Source organism: Pinus tabuliformis, chromosome 1_2 (genome assembly GCF_031772625.1).
Source record: "Pinus tabuliformis cultivar Carrire ecotype Pingquan chromosome 1_2, CPIR1, whole genome shotgun sequence".
Classification (NCBI taxonomy): domain Eukaryota; kingdom Viridiplantae; phylum Streptophyta; class Pinopsida; order Pinales; family Pinaceae; genus Pinus; species Pinus tabuliformis.
The window spans coordinates 407534305-407550283 of NC_142298.1; positions in this window are offsets into that span (position 1 = coordinate 407534305).

The window sequence follows — 15979 nt, forward strand, 5'->3', positions numbered from 1 at the left end:
AATGGTGATTGAGAAAACACATTTTTTAGCATATTTTTGACACTTCAATTTTTTTTATGTATCAAGCATAAACATTTTTTTTAAATATTAGTGATTTTCATGTTTATTTTGAATAGTGTTGATGCAACATCAACACATTTTTTTAGAAGACTTATTTTTGACACTTTAAATTTTTCTATGTATCAAGTGTGAACACTTTTTTTTTGTTAGTGATTTTCATCTTGGCTTTGAGAAGTGCTTATGAGCATCAACCCTTTTTGTTTAGAGAGCTTATTTTTTACACTTTAAATTTTCTAATGTATTAATTGTGGATAATTTTTTTTAAATGTTGGTGACTTTCATGTTGGTAATAAAACATGACAAAAAAAATCAAATACAAAAAAATATATAAAAACAAAAAACAAAAAAACTCATATAAATGTAAAAAAAAAAAAATAGAATTTAACTTGTAAAAATAAAAAATAAATTAACAAAAAAATATTATATAAAAAATAAATTTATTTTTTTTTCAAAAAAAAATATGATGTAAGGAAAAACAAGTTAAAAAAAATAAATAGTCAAAATCTAAAACCATTTTTTTAAAGTTAAACAATAATAATAATAATAATTACCAAAAATATTTACTAAAGTTAACATTAAGAAACTAGTTTACATCTTTTGCGAGCCGCGTTGGGGCTGCCTGCTACTGCGTCTGTGCTTGTGACAGGTCTGCGTCCAATTTAGGGCTCGCGCCATGGAGGTGTTGGGCACTCCCCAGGTGCCTCCCCCTCCTCCTCCGCCACCCTCGTCTTCTGAGGCCTTTAATCGACTCTTGACAGGGCTTCCAGAGAAGAAGAACTCAGAAGCTGCGAAATTCGTCAAAAAATTGGATGATATACCTGAGATCTCCCTTCCCCCAGAAACCCCGATCCAGGTTGCATTATCTTTGGCCAAGCGAGCTCTCATCGACCAGTTCACTGGGCTACGGCAATCCCCCAAAACCACTGAGAGCTGGGTCAATAAAAATTGAGCGTCGTTGATCAAAGAAAGTGTTACCTCTTATTTTCTGGGGAGAGGATTCTTCCTCTTCGAATTCTCTTCAAAGGATGACAAAGATCTGATCTTCCAAAACGGCCCCTACTTCATGGGCCCTCAGGGTTTGTACCTAAATAAATGGACTCTGAACTTTGATCCAGCAGTGGACGTGCCCAAAGCAGTCTTGGTGTGGGTTAGGCTCCCAAATCTCCCAGTTCATTGCTAGAATTGGGACTCTTTGATGCACATTGGAAATGCCCTTGGGAAATTCATAGATCGAGCAAAAAATAAGAACCAATATGACTGTGCCAGAATCTGCGTAGAAGTAGATCTGGAGGTGGGGCTGCCAAAGGCCATCAAAATCAATGTCGGAAGTTGGACGCATGTGTAGAAATTGGACTATGAGCAGCTGCCCTTCAAATGCCGGAAATGCCATGTCTATGGCCACTTCGCCAGAGGCTGCCTGTCCAACAACGAGGCTGTGCAGGGGAAGGAGGATGGTTGGAATCAAGTCAAGCGCTCCAAAACTTCTCACAAGACACAAAAGCCGGGAGGCCCTAATGGCAAAGGTCCTCACCAGGCCTCTGCTCAGCAGATCCCGCCCAAGCCTGTTCTAGAAAATAAGTTTGATCCTCTAAGCTCGCAGCTAGAGGACACCCAGGAGGTCGTGGACCAAAAGGCAGTGTCTCCAGATAAAGGTAACCTATCTATCTCTTCCAAGGATGCAAGTGTTGTAGAAAGCTCAAAAGGAATCCCTGTCGAAGTCGAGGAAGAGGACCAAGAGTCGGAAGACTCGGAGGAGGAAGGAGAAATAGGTGACTCCCAAGCCTCTGTAAGGAGATCCATAAGAGGCTACAAAACAGATCGGGAGAAAAGAGAGAAGGAAACGTACAAGGATAAGTTACAGGGCAGCCAACCAACTCTGGAGAAGTTGTTAGCAAAAAAGCCGAAGATGGCGAGAAACCAGTCTCAAGGCTCCAAGGGAGCCCAACAGAACAAAGGTAAATAATGAAAATAGTCTCCTGGAATTGTAGGGGTATGGGGAGAAAAATCAAGGAAGAGGCCATAAGAAACTTAATAAGAATAGAAGCCCCGGACATATTCCTTATCCAGGAGACCAAGATGGAGGACTCAGACTTCCTCCAAACAAGCAAAAAACTCTGGAGTAAAAGTAAAGAAAAAGTTGTCTCAACCCGAGGAGCCTCTGGAGGGTTGGGTACTCTTTGGAATGATAGTAAGTTTTCGTTAGTATCTGAGACTTCAAATACTCACTGGCTGCTGCTAAAAATGCAGCATCTCGTTACTAAAAAATCTTTTTGTCTCTTCAATGTTTATGTGTCAGTCAATGCTGGAGAAAAAAAGGCATGTTGGGACTCAATAAGAAGCCAAGCAGACCTTGGGAACCTAGCCAACATCATTATTGCAGGTGATCTAAATCTCACGTTGCACACCTCAAAAAAGTGAGGAGGTTGCATTGTGCGAGATCCGGCAAGGGAATGGACAGAGGATCTCCTGCAAGATTGGGACCTGCTAGACATCAAGCCCTCTTCTGGTAAGTATACTTGGTCAAATAAAAGAGTAGGCCCTGTACACATTGCAGCAAGGTTGGATAGATTTTTTGTCCAAAGTTCCTTTCTTTTGCTTGGATTAGACGCTAGTATGCAAATCCTTTCTTGCAGCATATTGGATCACAATCCTATCAAGCTTGAACTCCGGGCCCATCCCGATCTTGGCCCCATCCCCTTTAGATTTAGCCCCCTTTGGGTCAAGGAACCCAATTTTTTGCAAATAGTCAAGGAAAGTTGGTCTCAGCCAGTCAATGGATCACCATTCTTTGTGTGGGAAGAAAAGCTTAGAAGAACGAAATATGCTCTAAATTGCTCGGCCAAAACCCTTCCTAATCCAGCAACTGAAAGGAAAAATCTTCAAAATCAGTTAGATGCACATCATTTGCTTTCGGAAGAGGCATATATAACCAGAGAAATCCTCAAAAAGGAGGTCCAACTCCAACAGCACTTTCATAAAGCCTGCTTGGCTGAAGAAGAATTTTGGACGATTAAGTCTCGTTGCCTTTGGCTCAAAGCGGGAGATAGAAATTCTTCTTTCTTTCACAAGCAAGCTCAAGCTAGAAAATGCTTCAATCCATTGCTGAAATCAAGGGAGATACTACCAATCACAAGGACTTTGCAAGCATCAAACGAGCAACATTTCTACATTTCAAAAATTTGTATAGTGAGGATGTGAATCTGGTTCAAAATTATTGTCTTCTGGACTGGGTTCACCCTTCAATCTCTGCTGAGATGAACCACCAACTGGAAGCTAAAGTCACCAAGGCTGAGGTCAAGAATGCTCTCTTTGCCATGGATCCAGACGAAGCCTCATGACCGGATGGATTCTCTGCCAGATTTCTTCAATCCTGCTGGCATATTGTGGAAAAACATCTCTATAAAATGGTCCATAAATCCCAATCCTGCCAAAAAATTGGAGGTAGTACAAACTCTGCGTTCCTTGCACTCATCCCCAAGGAGAAAGGTGCCAGCTCCTTCAACAGATTTCGTCCCATCTCTCTTTGTAACACTGGTTACAAGTTGATCACCAAAGTAATAGCTAACAGGCTGAAATATCTTCTTCCCAAAATCATTCCAGAGAATCAAGGGGGCTTTATTCACGGTAGACAGCTAGTGGACAACTTCATATTAGTTCAAGAGGCAATCCTTTCAAGCCAGCAGTGCAAGGAAAAAGGTATGGCTATCAAACTGGACTTAGCAAATGCTTTTGATCATGTTAGGCACAATTTTCTCTTGAATGTTTTGCAAAAGTTTGGATTTGGGGAGAATTTTATAAACTGGATTCGGGCCTGCATCTCGGAAACATGGATTGCTCCCCTTGTAAATGGCAGAGCTGCTGGTTTTTTCGAAGCCTCAAGAGGACTAAGGCAGGGCTATCCTCTTTCTCCTCTTTTGTTTGTCCTCCAAGCCTCCGTTCTTAGTTTCCATCTAAACAAGAAAATGCAAGAGCAAGAGATCTCAGGGCTTTGCATTGCAAGAGGAGTCAAAAGCATCAATCATGCCCTTTTTGCAGACGATACTTTGTTGTTGGGGGTTGCATCGATCCACTCGGCCAACAGATTTAAAGAAGCTCTTGATGAGTTTTGTATGGCGTCGGGAAGTAGTCTCAACAAGGGGAAATGCCACATTTATTGTTGGAATACTATGCCCAACTTGCTTAGTTCCATTGCCAGATGTTTTGGATTCGCAACCTCTTCAACTTGGACTTCTTTTAAATATCTTGGGCTCCCTATCTTCCTCAAGCGGGCCTACAGCAGGGATTGGCTCCCCCAAGTGGAAAAATTCAAGAACAAACTCCAGGCATGGGGATTCACCTGGCTTAATATTGCGGGCAAGTCAGTTCTCATCAAAGTTGTGCTCTGCAGTCTCCCCTTATTTCAGTTCTCAGTACTCCTTGCTCCAATTGGCATTCTTCAGAAAATGGACCAGCACATACGCAATTTCTTTTGGAAGGGAGGCAAACAAAATGAGAGGAAAATCCCTCTTGTTAACTGGGAGACTATCTCCAAGCCTTTAATGGACGAGGGTTTAAACTTCAAGAACCTTTCCCTCAAGAACATTGCCATGGGAGCCAAACTTCTCTAGAAAATTATTGCACCCAAGCCTGGCTAGGCCCAATTAGCACTATGGAGGAAATATTTCAAAGGCAAGAGAGTTAGATGCCTGGATGGGCCTCTCCCCCAAGGCGTCTCTCCCTTTGTAAGGCTCTGCTCCAAAGCCGCCCCCCTGATCCGCTCCAATGCTTACTGGATTCCTAGAAATGGGAGGAATATAAATATTTGGACTGATCGCATCATGGACCGAGATCCGATTGGTGAATGCTCCTCCTTGAATGCATTGCGTTGCTGGTTGACCGCTTCAGGAAAATCCACTCTGTGGGATATATCCACGTGGGCTGGGACGCGCTGGGCAGGTTGGAATTTTATAGATTTGCCTCCGGAGCTTCTTCAGGAATGCAGCTGCCTTCGTGCTATGTTGAATAGTATTGCTCCCACGCATGTGTGTAGAAGAGACTCGCGTGGCTGGGGTTCGCTGTCAGTAGGTTATACCGTAGCTCAAGGCTACGCAAAACTCTCTTTGAGACCGCATGTCCCTCCTGACCCTGCTCCTTGGAATGCGGTCTGGCGCCTCTCCTCTCTGCCCAAAATTGACATGTTCTGTTGGCTTTTATGCCACAGGAAAATCCTCACTGATGATAAATTGCAGAAACGTGGATTTCATGGCCCGTCCAGGTGTCCCCTATGCAGAGAGAATGTGGAATGTGCCACACATCTCATATTAAATTGTAAATTCACTGTGCAGGTTTGGAGTGAGCTGATGGATTATTGGAACCCCAATTTTGTTCTTCCCATCTCCATAATTGATCTTTTTGCAAATTGGCAGAACAGTTATCCCGGCCCTCCTCCCAAAAACAAAGTGATTAAAGTGGCTTGGTCTTCCCTTCCTAAAATCTGCTGTTGGCAGATTTGGCTAGAGCGAAACAGCAGAATTTTTAGAAACACACAGCATGATGTCAAGGTGGTAGCGGCTAAGATAAAATTCCAGTTAAAAGAATGCTTGGGAGATCAAAAAGACGCTTCAAATCTAAATCAGTTAGATATTGTTTGGGGTGCCTCCCTAAACCTGCAATTTCATCAAGCTACCAGAAATATCTCCCCTTCTAAAGACTGGCAAATAAGGGGGAAAAATAATGAAGATTTTCAAGACTGGATCTCCAATCAAAAGGTGCACTCTCTCTTCTTTGATGGGGCATCAAAGGGAAATCCTGGCAAGGCTGGGGCAGGAGGAATTGTAAAAAACACTGAAGGCATATCGACCCACAACTTTGCTTGGGGTCTGGGGATCAACTCCAGCATTCAAGCTGAGGCTTTGGCCCTCTTCCAAGGTCTTAAGTTGCTCTTGAATTTGGAAATCAAGGAGGCAAACATTTTTGGGGATTCTCAAGTGATAATAAAAATCATGGTGACCAACTCATCCCCTCAGGACTTAAGATTGGCAAGACTGATATCTAGAATCAGAAGTTTGGGGAAATTGTTCCAAAACTTGAAATACTTCCACGTATTGAGAGACAACAATAAAGAAGCAGATCTTGAAGCTAATAAAGCTACCATTCTCTCTTTTGGGGCAATGATAAGAGATGGGGATGAAACATGGGATCCAATTCCATAATCAGCCAGCTGAAATGTTTTACTGCTTGCTATTGAAACAGTTCGTTTGTACTATTAAGCTTGGGCAAATCACAGAAATCGATTCCATAGTTGTAGCCAAAAAGAGTTGGAAGCTGACCACAAGCTCCATAGCACTTCTGGTTGTCGAAATTATTTGGGCTCTGCTCCCTCTCATTGTAATATGAAATCTGGCATTTAGACCAATCAGTTAATATAATCCATAACCGTTTCTGTCAAAAAAAAAAAAAAAATACCAAAAAAAAAAGTTAAGAAAATATATATATATTTAAATTAAATAATTTAAATAAAAATATTAAAATATAAAATAAAATAAAAGTTTAAGATTTATTTTTTAAATTAAAATTATAAAAATCTAAAAATAACATAAAATTAAAAACATTGAAAAATATATTAAAAAGATTAAAATTTAAAAAAATCCTGTCACCGGCCACCCCTCCCTCCTCTCCACCCCGCTCCCGCCCTCCGTCCCTCTTCCTCCTCAGCCAATCCCACCAGCCCCCGCTCCCCCTTCCCCCCTCCCTCCCTCCCCACCCACCCCCAGCCTCCCCCCTTCCCCTCCGCACCCCACGCCCCCCTCCCTCGCTCCCCGTCCACCCCCTACCTCCCTCCTCCTACCCTCCCCACTCCGCCCTCCACGACTGCTCAAACCCCCCGCCTGTGGCCCTTTGGCTACAAGCCGGGGGTCTAGGCGAGCATGGAGCTCGAAGTGGGGAGGGAGGGGTTGGGCGGGGAGTGAGGGAGAAGGGTTGGGGCGGGGAGGGAGGAGGGAAGGGGGAGCGAGGGGGGGTGGGGTTTGGTGGCGAGGTAGGGAGGTAGGGAGGACAGCGGTGGGGTGGGGCAGAGGGAGGAGGAGTGTCACGCCCACAAGCTGAGCATGTGCAACGAGCGATGGGGCTATGGAAAAATCTCGATTAAAGGCGACTATTTGAGCATGTGCAACGAGCGGGGCATTCGATTAAACACACCTGGGAAATCGTGCAACAACGTGTTGCGATGAGCCATTGGGAGAGTTGAAAAATTGAAAATCAGAAAATCGGTTAAGTATGGGAATGTGCGACGAGTTTGTAAGAGGTGTTGAGAAACCGACGAGTCGGTGGGCCGACGTGCGGAGCGATGAGTTGGGTGGACCAACACATCTCTTGATATTTTATTAGGCAATTTAACCTTGACTCTTGGAGGTCGCATATATATAGAGGACGACTTAATGGAGGAAAGGCATCAACTCAAGCATCCAAAAGCGAGTTCAAACATAAGGTGGAGGAGTTAAGGAGAAGAGCAAACAAGGAGGGCAAGGTGCAAGCGGACCGAGGGCCGCAGTACCAAGCCAAGAAAAAGACGAAGTGCAGGTTTCAAGCGTTCTGGGCGGACGAACTGCAGGTGGGGCGACCCTGCCCGCAGACGAGCTGCAATGGGGCGCCTCTGCCTAACGAGCTGCAGGAGGGGTGCATCTGAACGGCGGGCTAAACGAAAGTCTCAATGATGGGCCGAATGGAAGTCTGAACGACGAGTTGAACGAAAGTCTAAACGATGAGTTGAACGGAAGTCTGAACGACGAGCTGAACAAAAGTCTAAACGACGAGTCGAATGAAATTATAAACGACGAGCCGAGTAGAAGTCTGAACGACGAGCTAAATGAAAGTCTAAATGACGAGCTAAATGAAAGTCTGAATGACGAGCTGAATGGAAGTCTGAACAATGAGCTAAATGAAAGTCTGAACGAAAGTCTGAACGACGGGCTAAACGATAGGTTGAATGTGAGGGCGATGTTGAACGAAGGGCGACCCTTAACGAGCGAGGGCATTGCTAAACGAAAGGGCAACCTTGAATGAGTGAGGGCACTGTTGAACAGAAGGGCGACCCTGAACGATCAGGTCGAATTGTTGATTTTGGCAGAATTGTTAAGGTGAATCTTGGGGTTGCCTGGCAAAGGCTGCATATGTAAAATAATTGTAAAAAAATATTATATTATTATTTGGGCAGACTCTAACCAAGGAGTTGCCCCTCCCATTAAAAGAAGTTATCCGTTGTGCATATTTATATGATTATGATGATGCATGCTATTTCCGTTGTGTAAAATGATGAATGCTTAGTATAATTGAAGAAAAATATCTAAGTGATGAATGTTAGGCGTAGTCCGTACTCATTAGTATTGGTGAAAATAAATTGGGTAGCAGTGTCGCACCTGCCTATGTGCCGTTGAAAGATCACCGCCAGGATAGGCGCGTGACAGACGGTATCAGAGCCGGGTTCCAACGGGCTTTTGAACGAGTTGAATTTGATCCCATTGCACTTCGTGACAAGGATCAAACGCTTGATTCAGAGAATTGAGACTTACAGTTTGAAGTGAAAGACTTTGTGAAAGTTGAGACTGGGTTTTTGAAGCTAATGAACGTTGAGGGTAAAGCAAGTATTGAATTCTTTCCGAACGGATGAAGATGGTCGAAAGAGCATTTCAAAAACTTGAAGACATGAGAGATTATTGGAAAGATGAAACACATAAACGCTATCAAGCTCTTGTACAAAAGTGGGAACTCTTGATACATATGGGAGACAGGATAGTGGACATGTGGAAGGACTTGAATAATCTTCATGGAAATACTGTTGAACTCAACAAACTTTATGAGAAGATATGACAGTGTGATCAAATACTCCAAGAACTCATGTATGAGCGAGTTAGACTAAGGGAGAAGAACACCATGGCGCAGGAAAAAGTCAAGGAACTTGAAGACGAAATTAAGAGGGACTTTCTTGGTCGAAATCCCATTGTGATAGAGCAAGATGAGCTCGATTACATTGACAGACTTGGGGACTATCACCAGAACATGAAGGAAGATGTTCGGAAGATTGGGTCACTTCGGATGGAAGGAGTCAATGTGTGCTTAATAGGTACACTTAAGTAGGATGCAATGGAGGAGAAGCTTAGCTCAAGCTAAACCAGGATCAAGTTGCTTAGATGAACCGAACAAGGGGTTGAAGTACCTTAAGAAGAAAGTTAGGTCTAAACATAAGTCAAAAGACTCTTCTGAGGTCGAATTGTTGAAGAAGGTTATAGAAGTAAGACACAAGATCAAGCCTAGAGAGGATGGTGATGCGTTGAAGCTGAGTTTTGTGCAGGAGACCGTACGTGACAAGAAGTTTGTTGCATTAGTGGACTCGAGGGCTACTCATAGCTTCCTTAGCCGGAAATCAGCAAAATATTTTGGGAACAAAGCTGAAGTGGGAAGAGAGTCGAGCACTTTCAAAGCAGTAAACTCTACCATGAAAGTTGTGACTGGTGTACTGAAGGACACTCAGGTGAGAGTGGGTTCATGGTTTGGAAAGTTGGACTTGAGAGTTGTTGACTTGGATGATGATACTGTGGTGCTGGGGTGGGATTTTCTAAAGGCTGCAAAAGCCATACCAATGGTGGACTGAGACATTATCTTGATTATAGCTGGTGGAAAATCTGAACGATGGGTTGAACGAAAGTCTGAACGACGAGATGAATGGAAGTCTAAATGACGAGTTGAATGGAAGTCTGAATGACGATTCGAACGAAAGTTTGAACGACGAGTCGAATGGAAGTTTGAATGATGAGCTGAATAGAAGTCTGAACGACGAGTTGAACGGAAGTCTGAACGACGAACTGAACGAAAGACTGAACAACGAACTAAACGAAAGTCTGAACGATGAGTTGAACGATAGGTTGAATGTGAGGGTGTCGTTGAATGAAGGGCGACCCTGAACAAGCGAGGGCACTGCTGAACGGAAGGGTGACCCGAGGTGGGCGACCCTGAACAATCAGGCCAAATTGCTGATTTTGGCATAATTATTAAGATGAATCTTGGGGTTGCCTGGCAAAGGCTGCATATGTAAAATAGTTGTAAAAAACTATTATATTATTATTTTCGCAGACTCTAACCAGGGAGTTTCCCCTCTCATTAAAAGAATTTATCTGCTATGCATATTTATATGATGATGATGATGAATGTTATTTACGTTGTGTAAAATGATGTATGCTTAGTATAATTGAAGAAAACTCTTATTAATATGAAAAAAGATAGAGATTAAATACAATTATTATTTTCCTTTTTACCGTTATTTGATATTTTTTGCACTCATATTGGATGTAATACTTTCATGTTAACCAACACATGTTCCTATAACTTTGATTGGGTCGCAATGTATCCTTAGAGAGTGGAACAAGCAGGCAATTTCTCTCTCCAAGAAGGCTCTCAATGCAAATGAAGGTTATCTATTTATTGAAGAAAGTCTGAGTATCAAATTAAAAATTGTGGGTGCATTTCCATCTCTTATATCTTGAAGAGTCTAGTCTTCAACCGTCTCTCCATAATGAGCTCCATGATTGAATTTTTCTTATTTCAGCATACAGGTTGCAGTGTCTCCTCTATCAATAATATACTGAACTCACTTAGTGAATTAAACTATTCACAAAATCATTGTGAATTTTGTGATCTTAAAACACTTGTTTATCATTGTTGGCAGGAAATTTCATGTATTGATCCTCATACATGGAATGTTATAACACAACTTTCATCATGTAACATCAATGAACGTCCCGCAACATCTTTAAATGGTTATCTCACAACCAGTGATCTCCCAAATCCCTGCGATTTTTACCTCTTCAACTAAATGTTGGCTTCTCCAGGGAGGTCTCATGCTTTTCGTAAGAAGTGATGGATGGTTACTAACCCATTAACATAATGCTTACAACTTCTACCCAATTCAAGGATGGTGTTGGGATAACTGAAATCAAATAAAATATTGAAAGTGAAGGTTTTGGGAGAACTGAAATAAAATGAGCTACATGTTGTTGTTTACAGCTCGGCTACAATCAAATGGTTTGTAAGGCTGTGTTCAGACATGAACATCAAATTATTCAGATGACCATTCTATTCCATCTTCCACACCTCAATAAGTCGGTCTATGTTGGTGAGTTATAACATAGAAAATTGCTATTGCACTCAACTTATTTTGCTAAACCATTAACTTAATTTTCTGCAATCTAATACATGGAATGGAAAGGACAACTTTCATGTATTAAGTTTCATGTCCAGCTTCATGTTCGAAGTAGGTTTTAAACCTGTTGCTTCCTATCAAGATAAGGAGGCGCAAATTTGGAGTAACAAAGTTCTTAATGAAAGTAGGCTTAAATTCTAAATTTGGTTCTTTGGTCTATGTTCGGATTGTTTGTTGGATTATTGATTAATTACATATCTGTTATACTCGTGGATGCTATGGGTTTGCAATTTACTACTCTTGAGTCTATTCATGTGGTGAAGTTACTCTTTTGATTCCCATGTTTTATTTTCTTCCCCAAAATATTTTTGTAGTGTTTTAATTTTTCTCTAAGTAAGAAGTAGGTTCTAATGATACATATTCCCTGTTCCTGGTGTCAAAATGTCTTCAACCACTATCCCTAGATATTTCCTTATCTTTTTCTACCTTGTCAGCTTATAACCTGCCATTGATGGACTTTTATCATTTATTTAACCATCTATTCATTTGTGCATTCTCAAGCTTGCACGTCTTTTTTTCTCGAGAAAAAAGACTTGTTGTTTGTTGAAAATAGTTCTATGAATTTGTTGTATTTTCTCTAGTGCCTCTTTTCTCTATCTCACATTTCTACTTTGTTTTATTGAACAAGCGAAATTATATGGCTAAAAGTTATCACTTGATTTGGAGATTATTCTAGAAATTTGTAGCTTTTACTTTTCTGTGTAGGTATTTCAAGTCACTATATTCAAGGACTTCATAAACCATATGGATAACAATAGTTATTCATTTTTTTTTAATAATTGGGGAATCACGAGGGTTTGTATATTTAACACTAAAGAAATATGAGGATGTAGATGAAGCAATATGCACTCTCGATCAAACACAAACAGAATGGTCGAATTATGCTTGTTGAAAATTTTAAGACCTCTGCTCGTTGATTCCTTCTTGTTGTACCTTTCAATTTTTGTCACCTGGAAAAAAGTGGGAATTTGAACTTGAAAGAAGCTCAAGGCCATGAGTTCTCCATTTAGTTTGCTTCCAACTAGTGTTTTTTTCCAAACAGTACAACTCAGGTTTTTGATGCACGGAACATACTACTTAATATTGGCTTCCCCTAGGCATATATTATTTCATTTTTTTGTTTAGATAGTCCAAAGTTACAATTATGTGTGTATTATCTTATTTGTTGATGCTAGAGTAACTATTTGACACCCTAGTTGATCCAGGGGATCAAAAAACTTGCTAAAAAATAAAAGTGTTCAAATTATCCTGAAACTAGCACCAAATTGTAGATATTGTCATTATGATTCCAACGACGCTTTAATCACCTCAATCTGACACCATATGAGGAAGTTATTGCATTCTAAAGTTTTTGGCAAACAATAAAAAGTCAACTTGCATAGTTGACTGGGTAGTGTACGACTTCCATGTGGCAGTACGTATGTTGACACGGTCTTGACGTCAATAGGGTGACTATGTAGTATGGTTTTCAGATGGGCCAATCTCATGAGGACACGTAGAATGATCGTACATGGGTAGTTGGCATGTTTTTATTAGTTGATAGATTTTGGTTTTGGTCAATCCACGTCTAATCGGAGGGTGCCACGTAGCCCTTGATATTTGTGCAAGAATTTAGTTTATGGACCAACCGACCTCCCTGGGGTTCGATCGCACGACCTTACAACACATAATCATCTACCTTACCACTATACCACACATAGGTTCTTAATATATGTGGTGGGTCGTTTTAATTTATTGTGTAATTGTTCTCCCATTTTGGGGGTCGAGCCGATAGGCTCACCTGTCCAACTGAGGCCCGAGTTATATGTATTTATGGCGTGACTGAGAGCAAAACAGAGAGGGGTGGGGAGCATGGCCCTAACCTTCGGCTCTGTGGTATTCAACGTAACCAACGACAAAAACCAAGGGATGGGCGAGCACATGGCACCTTGCCCACACCCAACCCACAGTCCTTTTAGCTATTATGCGACCAGGAGTGGGGCCGACGGAGAATGTGGCCTATGGCCCATGACCCTGGTCATATTGTATGCCACGTGACTGACCCGAAGGTGGAGAATAAGGGTGTGGGTGTCAAACTAACAATTTGACAAATTGCACCCTTTTCGATGGGTTTCGTGGCTAATCACGCCACCTATTTTTGCAAAAATGTCGTTGTGCAAGGCTGCCAAAGTCTAGATTCATTGCTAATCTTGACAGAAGGTGAATTTTGCAAAACAATTAGTAGAGAAATGAAGAAGGAAGCCTAACTTGGCCATATTTCAACTTTTTTGAGCCCAAGAAGAGCCTACACAGGGGTTTTTGTTGTTCTAGACACAATGACAATATTATTTTTGTAATTGAAGTATTATATGTTGATGTAATTACACATCTGAGCATATAATTTAAAGGGCCAATATTGGAAGTTGTACCAGGAGATGTAACTAAGGAGGGGTGAACTTCGTCATCAAATTGTTGTTTTGTGATGCTACATGTTGTTTATTTTTCACCGTTTAAATCTGAAAAACTTAACTAAGTTTACTAAGTTTATGTGCTTTTGCAATTTCGATCCATTGTCCGTAAGACACAAACTAGCTTGCAAAATTTTACAAGAAACCTTCAATTTTAATTTCAAATCAGTTTGGTAACAAAGCATGGTTGTTGTGAAGGTTGACAGTTTTTGCAAGTGTTTGCTTGAATGATTACAAGGTCTAAATTGAGAAGAGGAGAAGGAGTGCTTGAATAACCAAACCCTCAAATTGGTTTAACTAGGTCACAAACTCCACCAGTCATGGCACACAAAGAAGGACAAGAGATGATGTATGAGGACGAGAGAGATTTTAGAAAGGCTTTTTATGATATGTTTGAGATGGTGAAAGTGTTCTACAATGAGATGACATCAAGGTTGCAATGATAAAGTTTTAATAATCCAAAAGGTAATGGTGGTAATGGGAGCAAGCCTCCACCTCCACCTCCTCCTTCACCTCTGTCTTCACCTCCATCCTCACCTCCTTCATCTCATAGACCTACTCCTCCTCCATCTCCAAAAGGACATGTTAAGTCTCCTTTGATTAAACTTGATGTCAAGTTTGAATTGTCTGTGTACAATGGAGAAATAAATGTTGAACAATTGGATAATTGGGTTTGTCAAATTGAAGTCTATTGCAGGATTCAAAAGATTGATGATGATGTTACAAATATCCAACTTGCTTCTCTTCACTTGGAAAGTGCAACCCTTGTTTGGTGGGAGGCTAGAACTCAAGAAGATTTGAAGAAAAATGGTTAAATTATATCTTCTTAGAATGATTTTATAGTTGCATTAAGAAGACAATTTTATCCATTAGCTTACATGCAAAAAACAATTATGGATTGGCAAAATTTTAGACAAGCTAAAGGTCAAAGTGTCCAAAGTTACACACAAGAATTTAGAAGAAGAGCTTTAATCTTGGGTGTTGATTTGTCGTCCACAAGATACTCTCCTTAAATACATAGGTGGATTGCATAGTTATTTGTGACATATTATACTTATGTTTAATCCCACCAATCTAGATGAACTATGTGTTTAAGCAACTCATTTAGAATCAAGAGGTAAGAATGTTCCTCAAGGGACTAGCAAGAAACCTTCCAAATCTAGAGACAAAAGGAAAGGGGAAGTTTAAAGGCAAAGGCAAAAAGAATGTTATTGTTAAGGAAGAGGGAGATAAACTTACCTGTGAACATTTTTCAAAAGAAGGTCATGATGAAGACCAATGTTGGAAATTACATCCATAAATGAGACCAAAGAAGTTCAATAACAAGAGGAAACAAAAGACTACTGCTACAACTCAATAAGCTATAGGATCTTATTCAGGTGATGAAACCAAAATCACAACCATGGGAATGAAAGGTATAGCTTCTAATGCAATTACTAGTTCTTTTAGTAAACCTATTGAATCTCAAAATCATAAAGAACGAAGTGAGTTTTTTCATATCAAGGTCAATATAAAACATACAAAAGTTGATACATTGTCTGATAGTAAATCCCAAGTCAATCTTATCTATGAAGCAATTTTCAAGAAACTTAATCTAGAGACTACACCTCATACTAAACGTTACCCTTTGGGTTGGGTATGTGATGATGCCAAATTACAAGTGACAAGAAAATGTAACTCAAATTCGCCATCACTGCTAATTTTATAGATGAGGTAGAGCTTAATGTTGTACCACTTGATATTTGCAGAATTGTTATAGGGAGTCCATACTTATATGACTGAAAAGCCCTATTCTATCGTCACGAGAAAAAATATCATCTTTTTAAAGATGGATTTGAGTATATTGTTAGAGCACATCGTAAGAAGATGAAATTATCTCTTGTCAGCGTTGGTTAGATGAAAAGGCTTGTAAATGCTAGTAAGATTTTTGTGTTGTTGATGATTAAAGCTAAAGATATTGTTGAATCTGAAGCTTTCACAAGATGTGATTCTAAACGCAAGCATGAACTGGTTGAATTTGTTAACACTTATGACAAGATGTTTTAGGAACTCGAAGGGTTGCCTCCTAAAAGAGGAATCCAACATGAGATTCACTTACAGTAGGATGCACCACTTCCAAATGTTGCCATGTATAGAATGTCAGTTATCGAGAATGCAAAAATCAAAAAGAAAATTCAAGAGATGCTTTACAAAGGGATCATCAGGCCTAAGACATCTCCTTGTGGGTCTCCTATTGTCTTGG